Consider the following 8,675-nt stretch of genomic DNA (forward strand, 5'->3'; position numbering starts at 1 on the left):
TAACTGGTTTTCTGTGTCGTACCGATTTCAGTTTAATTACTGTTGTAAATTTTATATAAAAAGGTACAGACGTTTCGAACTTTATGATAATAAATAACGACAATGTTCACAAATATTTTGAATAAACATTTCTTGTTAATTCGTACAATGTTACAATGTATACTTGACTTTTGTTATGGGGCACGACTTGAGCAATCTTTCTCTTCATGTAGCGGACAGCATATAGAAACCAGAATAAAACTAATATTACTGTAGTACTAAAATAACGTTTAATATATAAGAATTGATTTTACTTTAATTATGAATGGCCAAAATGATGGAATGCGGAATTTGACCTTTCGAAAGTCCACCAGTAGCCAAGCAAATAAAACCACTGCATAATGCCAGTTGGTCGTGGGTTCGCGCCTAACCAATGGTATATATTGAATTTTTACGGTATATATTATCTAAACGCGGTTCATTTTACACGGAAAATACTTTCGTGATCCATTTCCTTTGGAGATCTCCCGTGTATTACATTGCTGTATCCGATCAAACATATAACATAGTCCTCCGAATATAATTATTTATATTCAATAAAACGTCCAGTAAACGTCCAAAAAAAAATAAAACGTCCAAAAAAAATCCAATCGTCAAGTAGATGAGTAGTTGCATTTCCAAACAAACTACACTGGAATCTGTGTGCATATAACTTAGTTACTTTTACTTATTAAATGGTATCAACGAATTTTAAAGAATTGCCATTTGAATGCTATCAGAGTCAAAGTTTTATTAATTAAATTTAAGACAGTGAGAGAGATGTTTCCTAATGTTGAAATTGAAATTAATTTACCGCGATTAAAAAAGAAAATGTAGAATTTAATATCTGCAATGATATGTAATTTTATTTTATAAGACTACAATTACATCACACTGAAAAACAATTACGATATCATTTCAAACTTTGCATGTATTTGTTGCTTTTTCCCAAATTTTGGCGTCGTCGGGAAGTCCCTCGCAATAACAAGACAGACCCCAAAAATAGCAGTAACCCGACTTTCCCTTCACTTCAACGCACTTCCTATTACAATAATCATTATCCAATAAACAACTGATTTTACATCCTGTAGACTTTATCGGATAACCATCTTTGCTCTGAACTCCTGTGTAAAAGAAGAAACATTAATTATTTTTTATTTTAAATAATTTCTGTTATGTGAATAAGCAGTTTAATTTCGTATTAATCATTCGTGGATTCTTTGTCACTTTTAGTTATGGTGTACAGTACATGTCACCCGTCTTCATATTTCGTTCAGCGTTAATACAAGAACTAAGTTAATAATGACTTCGAATCTCAAATTTAAAGCTATTGTTATTCTTGCAGCAGTTTTCTATAATCTTTACTTATATTATATTAAGAGATTTTACATGTTATCCAAACAGATTTGTTATACTATCAATTAATATCTACTTTAATATAAAATATTTCTTTAATTCTGAAAGATTGTCTAAACTTGCATCAATCATTCAAAGAGGGGTGATTCATTGATTATTTTTCAATTATAAAATCAACGTTCAAAAGTACTATGTAAACAATTCTCACCTATTATCATCAAGGAAGCGACGATCAAGATAAAGAATTTCATTCTTATCTGTAATTGTCTCTTGAAGTTTCGACTAAAGATGAGCAGTTTGAATTGAAATTCTCTCAATTTAGTTCATATTTATATTAATTGAATACACTGCTGTCGTCCCTCATTGGTCAATTTTCACATATGTTCCGAGTAATTCACGATGTTTCATGGGCATTAATTAAATGTTACGAACTTCCTGGTTTGTTTGTACAATTAATATCTATTTTATCAAGGAAAGCGTTGTTAATTTTAAATTAAGACACAACGATATTTATTGTTGATTATAACCAAATCACTTGTCTTTTATTGTCATTGCATTTACAGAAAACTCGCTAAATCTCGAATGCACAGTTTGGCATTATGTTTTTCGTGTTAGATGAATGGAATTATAAATAAGATGAAATACTCTATATTTAATTATAACATTAATTCTGTTCAACGAGATATTATAAATATATGTGAATTTGTTTATTTGAGATTATAATATTGATTTCGTTGTCACAGTATTGAAGGAGGATAGAGTCTTGCACCAGACAAAATCTTTTCTTTTAGAACTTAGTATTGTGAGGACCGGGTTTAACCCGGCCCAAATTTTTTTTTTTTTGTTCGTGGAAAATTCCAGAAAAGGTCGAAAGTAAAAGGATGTTTAGCCTTCCGCCGCCGGAAAGCACTTCCTTTCTCTCCGGATCCAAACTCTTAGTCACGGAGATCGAATCATCAGCGATTCACCATCTATCGCGATTGGTGATCAAGATAACGTGACGTGTAGTATATAAGGGGGAAAAAGGCTGATAACGGGGTCGCTGAAGGTCCGAATAAGACGCACGTCCTGTCTGATCCGAATCGAGAATCGAGGGCCGAAACCCGAGGACTCCGAAGCCCGCCGACGACGAGCCGCCACGACCGATCCTCCTGCCAACTTCAACGACCGGAGAACGACCGATCCTCCTGCTTATCCATACGATTACTCCAGCCTATACATCCTAGGAAGAAGTATGACCCCGAAATTTGTAAACTCTCTCTCTCCCCCCGCGGTTAGGAACCGGACGCGCTAGAGTAGAGCGATTCTCAGTATTTTCTTTGTCTGTCTAAATAAATCGTTGTTTGTTTTCACCATGGTTCCGTTTATTCGAATATCGCCTTAACCTTATCGACGAGCCCACACGCTTCCTCCACTCGACCTGACAAATAATTACCCAATCCCGACAAGTCGGGATATTAAAAAAAAATTTAGCCATCCTCGACAGTGGGTAGGTCTTGCCGACCTGTTCGCCGGAAAAAAAGAGGTACGACTCCGTCCTACCTCTCGGCGCTCCCACAGTATAATAAAAATTTGTTTATTTATTATGTTAAATTTCTTAAAAGATTACAGCTTAATCATTTACTTCTAGACGAATAACTTTATAATTCGATGTTAAAATTAGTTTCATTATAGCCCTATAAGGTAGTTAGTTTTACCTTAATTTGTTTAACGATATTCATAATTTAAAATTAGAATATGAAATTTAATATATATCTGATGGCAGTATCAAAATACAGAATTTCAAACGGTTACTGCGCCATCTTTCTGCGGTCAGGATTGCTGAGCGGTTAAGGTGGCAATCTACTGCTATGAAGATCCGGAATCGGATCAGGAGAGGTTGCTAAAGTTGTCGACTTTTTAGGGCTAGGTTAATTCGAATATGTCGTGCTTTGTTCATCATTATCCATTTGCTCCATTGTATGTGGAGAATCCACAATGGGTGTGCTAAAAAAGATTTTTTTATGCATACAGAATAAAAACAAATTCAAGCATTTACCATTTTTAGTTACTGTATTATTTCACTCGGTTACTAAACACTTTTTCGTTAAACTCTTCTTATATGAAATATTATTCAAATTTAATTAATCCGTTTTCAATAAATGTACTTGTGTGACCACACTAAATTCAGATATTTTATTATTTGAAACTTTCTTTGATTTATTATTTTATGCATAAAACAGTTAAACGTTTATTTTATTACTAAAAATCAATTTATATATTAAGGGTAATGAAAGATTTCTGCTAAAAGTCAATAAATAATTACTGTTGATACGATTCAGACCAGGTGTCTGTATTTTCATTGTATTCGACGTTGCTTATATCGGCATAATCGTAAACTGAGTCAATACGTATTCATTTTATTTACAGACATTAAGGCCTACCAATTGCCAACTGGTTCTATTTCGTGAACACTGGGAGTTCGGTCGTGAGTTCGCGCATAGCCAGGATGGGCTGGCCAGGTGGACTTTCTCGGGTTTTCTCCACGTTTGTAACGCCTGATTAGGGGCCACATACCCTTAAAGAGAGCTCTTGGACGCTCCAAGTGTTGCGTTGTCGTAACTTAATAAAAACAGACAGACATTAAATACAGCTTTTCTGTAATAAAGGTATTTTGATGCTTTATAGATTTTTTTAATTATTCAATTGACTTTCCAGCTGAACAAGATTGTTTGCATGAAATTAAATGTGATGGGTGCAAAGTTTTGAGTAGAAGGCTGTTGAATGTAATTTGCTAGAAGGAAATGCAACACGGGTGATCTACCACTTGAGTAAGACGACACCCGAAAATATTAAGGGAAATCGGTCACTGTTTAGATATGTGAGGTCCCAAAAACAGGTGGAAATTAAATATTTATATTAGAAAATTATTAAAACGAAACTAGAAAAAAACCTCCATTGTTAAATACCGATCAAACATCGGATTAGTTGTGCTAGTCATATGAAACCGAGACGAGGAAAAAAAAAAATACTATTGATGTATAACAGAACGCAATAATTGTATACGAACGTCCTAGAGATTGACCTTTGAGAAGACGCTCCTATACAAATAATTAGAACATAGAAATTTTGAAAAGGGGGAAGGTTAATGATAAAAAGAGACCTCGCAACGGGTCGTTAAAATTCTAAAACGTCACAGACTAAACAACAATGGAGGAAAATATGAGCGCATGTTTCAATGTTCCATCAAAACTTTCCGCCCAGATTTACCGGCCGGTGTCAAGTGGATTCTTTCTTGTGGTGAGGCGGTCCTTTCTTGCGACCCGAACAGATATCGTTTTTAGCTTAGGGACAGATGAGAGATCAATCGGGGAACGGGAAAGAGAAACATGGAACCAATCAGGTAGAGAAAAAGGAGAGAACGGAAATTGATAATGCCGAACTTGAAGGACACGGCGAGCACTCTCCGAGAAGTTTCGAAAGCAAAAAGACGTGTATGTCAATGCACGGAGTTTTCCGTACTTGTGCCCAGTGGTGATATTCGTAATATTTAACAAGGGGTTCGCTAGCAGAAAATTTTTACCGACAAACGAAATGGAAGTTTTAGCTAGAAATAAATACAATACCCTTTCTTGCGATATATCTAACAATCAGTGGCGTATTTGGAACGTAACGAGCCCTGGGTGAAGACCAGGTAACAATAGTATTTCAGTGCTCTCGACCTTTTTTTTTTTTTTCTTTCTTTTTTTTGCTGTCCATAGAAATTCGTGTTCCACAGCCATCTTGTATTATCTCGCGCGCGTGACATTCTGGGATCTCTCTTATGACTGGATCTACTTTCAAGAACTCTCTTGAATCGATCGCGATTAAATCTCGTTTCGGTCGAGATTGAAACGGTCCAGAGAGATCGCACCATGACATAGTCCCCGACCTTGCTCACAATCTAGATTGAAATGCTCGGTGCAAACGGAGTATAAGGCCCTGGTTTAGTAGTATTACAGAGTATAATACATATATTTTAATATATTTAAAAAAAACAAACCAACTGAGAAATATTCCGTGTGTTTAACAAAGTTCGGGAAACTAAAAACTTTAATAACGGGTTCGGGCAAACCCGTTCGGAAAACTGAAAATTTTAACAACGGGTTCGGCCGAACCTGTGCAAACCCGCTGAATATCACCACTGCTTGTGCCCATCCAGAGAACCGTGTCACCAACGCCAACCGACGATTCTCCTCATTTGCTGCTGCCCCAAGGCCCACCATCGAGCACCTATAGAGAAAACCATCTTTGACGCTCCGAACGTTCGAACATTTATTTGTTGAAAGAAACTTTGTACCATAGTGTAAGTTATTTCATGTTAAAATAAACGTTTTCTTTTTGCAAGATACTTGACATCTATGTCTCCTTCGACACACCTTCACGGAAACGACCCTAGATCATCCTGACGAGGGATTAACGATTCTCCCAAATGTCCGCGAACCTACACTAGGTCCGAAGATTTGGGATTTTAAGTCCCCAATCTTCACCAGATCGGCGAACTTACAGATATTACACACGTTTACTTAATTACACATTTATACAATGGCAATGAATTCATCAAAAATGCAATTATTCCATCTCAATTAAAGAATAATCACTATTTATTTATCTTTGTATAACACAATGCAACTTATTTGCTTTTTCATTATAACTATTTAAACGTAGATTATCATTAAACTAGCAGATAAGTCGGGCGCTGCTCGGGCAAAAAGTAGCGATAGCGAAGATTAAGATTATTACATTATAGCCAATCATACCCGTTTCCACAGAATACAAGAATTGGGTCCCCCTGTTTACAGACTAATTAGAGAATTTTTAGATGGGTCTAAAAATATGTTCGATTTCCCGCAAAAACGCAAAAAACTGCATCTGCGTTTGTAAATCTTCCACGTCGCGTTCTCTTAACACTTCCATTGTTAACCATTTCCCTGCGGAAGGGAATTTCGAAAAATCCCTTCTTAGGCCACAACTCAACTAGCGTAAAAACGGGCGTAAAACCATCGCCGTAAAAACTGTTAATCACGTGACCTATTTGCATTTGCGCTTGGATTGCGGTGGAGGTCCAGCTAGCGAAGTTCTTACGGCGACAGTGCTGCCCCAAGTGTGGAAAGTAAATACTTCTTCGCACTTAAACGAAAGCTTCGTAGCTTGATTGTTCATAATTGTCAGAGTGCATAAAATATTTTAAATGAATCAGATACAAACTGAAATGATGTTTCAACATTTTGCTGGACAATTTTTGTTGGTTTATTCACAAACGAAACGAAAGTAACGCAAGAATCGTTTTTGGATGAGAACTTTGTTTCGGAATAGAAGTTCCTTAGGTTATAATAATACACTTATGCGTGAACTTTGTTTTCAAGACCATGAATATTATTATAAGTAACGGATAAATCAAAATTATCGCAAAATCTTATAATGCATAAAAGTTTTGTTAGTAGTAACGTGAATTTTGTTGACATTTTTTTTAAGAATGACACCTGATCTATTTGAATTGTTAGTACAACAAGTAGAAAATCATATAAGCAAGCAAAATAGACGTTTCAGAGAAGCATTACGAGCTAATGACTGATTAGCTTAATCTGTTTTAATTGGTTTAAAAAGTTCATTTTATCATGTATTTTTTTTAGATTTTTAGCGTTAGGGGAAACATGTAGCAGTTTGTCATTTGCCTTTCGAGTTGGACGACAAACAATAGCAAAAATTGTCCCAGAAACTTGCCATGCTCTTTGGACTCAGTTAAAATCAGACTAGATGCAATTTCCATAAACACCAAATGAATGGAAAGGTATTGCAAAAATTTTTAAAAGCTTCGCAATTGCCACATTGCTGCGGCAGCATTGATGAAAAACATGTGTTGATGATTTGTCCCAGAAATAGTGGAAGCTTAAACCTCAATTACAAAGGAACATTTAGTAATGTGTTGCTAGCAGTGGCAGATGCCAATTATAAATTTTTGTATATAGACTATGGACACTATGGAAGTGAGTGTGATGGAGGAATATTTAGAAAAGTTCACTTCGGCCAAATGAAACCTGCAGATTAAACATGCTTAATGATGATTACGTGCCAATTTCCAAAATTATGTTTTCTTTTTTTTTCATTGGGTGATGAAGCTTTCCCACAAAAGAGAAATTTGATGCGACCATACCCTAGATGTTTAGCTATTAGCCGATTACAACGAGTCTGTAACTATAGGCTATGTCGTGCTCGTCGTGTAGTGGAAAACGCTTTTAGGTTCTCGTTTTCTCATCTGCAAACTTCCATTAACGTATAGTGAAGATCACACGACAAAGATGGTATTAGCAGCTTGCGTCTTACACGATTTTCTGATAAGAGAGTTGGCTTGTTACATTAATGTTGGAGAATGTGATTCAGAAGATAAACATGGCAACCTCATTTCAGGGAGGTGGAGAGCAACAGCTGATCAAATGAGAAGTTGCACACAGGTAGCAAGTAACAAGTACTGTACTGAAGCAAGAGAACTAAGAAATAAATTAGCAGAACTATCTATGTATCTACTGGGTCTTGTCATAGGCAATAGACTACCATTTTTTTATTACTCTTGTATTTTAAAGACATTGTAACAAATATAAGTTTAAAAAAATTATTAATGTAACAAAGTTTAATAAATTACAGTGATTTTCTTTACCAATCTCGAAAAGAATCTCTTGAATTTTTTTCATAGCTGTTCGTTGATTTTTGTTGCTCATTTTTTCCAGTATACTTTCAACAAATTCACAAAATGGTTTTAAAAGATTAAAAAATTTCCAATAACCTGTAATATCAATTTCCCTTTTTCTCTTGAGAAAAGAGAACCAGCTTTGATATGATGAGGGATTAGAGACCTCAAACAGACACGGGAATCCCGATGGTTTCCAATCAGGTTTGCCTTCTGCACTCAAGAGAAAGCAAATCTTTTTAGCGGCTTGACGAATTTCTCCCAGCTGGTCTTTGAGACATTCGTCTCCTTTCTCTTAGATAAACCTCTATGTTGTGGAGAGAGGTAAAGTCATCATCGTATCCCTCACATGCAGAAGTCTATCTTACTTCTGCCATGGCGTTAGTTTGTTCTATTCTCTACTTGTGCACACTTATACAATTTAAACAATAACTAAAGCCTAAAAGATGTAATTCGGTTTAATTATTATAAAACTTTATTTTGTGATGTTTTAAAACAGTAAGAGACACCAGTTCAAAGATAAACTTGTGTGTGGCTCCATGTGCGTAAATCTTTATTTATGAAAATTTTTTTATAATTATTATAAAAACGCAAAAGA

At 35.4% G+C, this 8,675-nt stretch overlaps 1 long non-coding RNA gene across 1 annotated transcript; it reads left to right on the forward strand.

Annotated features, from left to right (window-relative positions):
- The first annotated feature begins 3,828 nt into the window (after window positions 1-3,828).
- On the forward strand, window positions 3,829-8,050 carry LOC136971302 (uncharacterized). Its single transcript, XR_010880138.1, has 2 exons — window positions 3,829-4,022; window positions 7,026-8,050. It is a non-coding gene; the product is annotated as an uncharacterized lncRNA (long non-coding RNA).
- Window positions 8,051-8,675: the final 625 nt, after the last annotated feature.

Source organism: Centruroides vittatus, unplaced genomic scaffold (assembly GCF_030686945.1).
Source record: "Centruroides vittatus isolate TY-2023 unplaced genomic scaffold, ASM3068694v2 contig_2437, whole genome shotgun sequence".
Taxonomy (NCBI): domain Eukaryota; kingdom Metazoa; phylum Arthropoda; class Arachnida; order Scorpiones; family Buthidae; genus Centruroides; species Centruroides vittatus.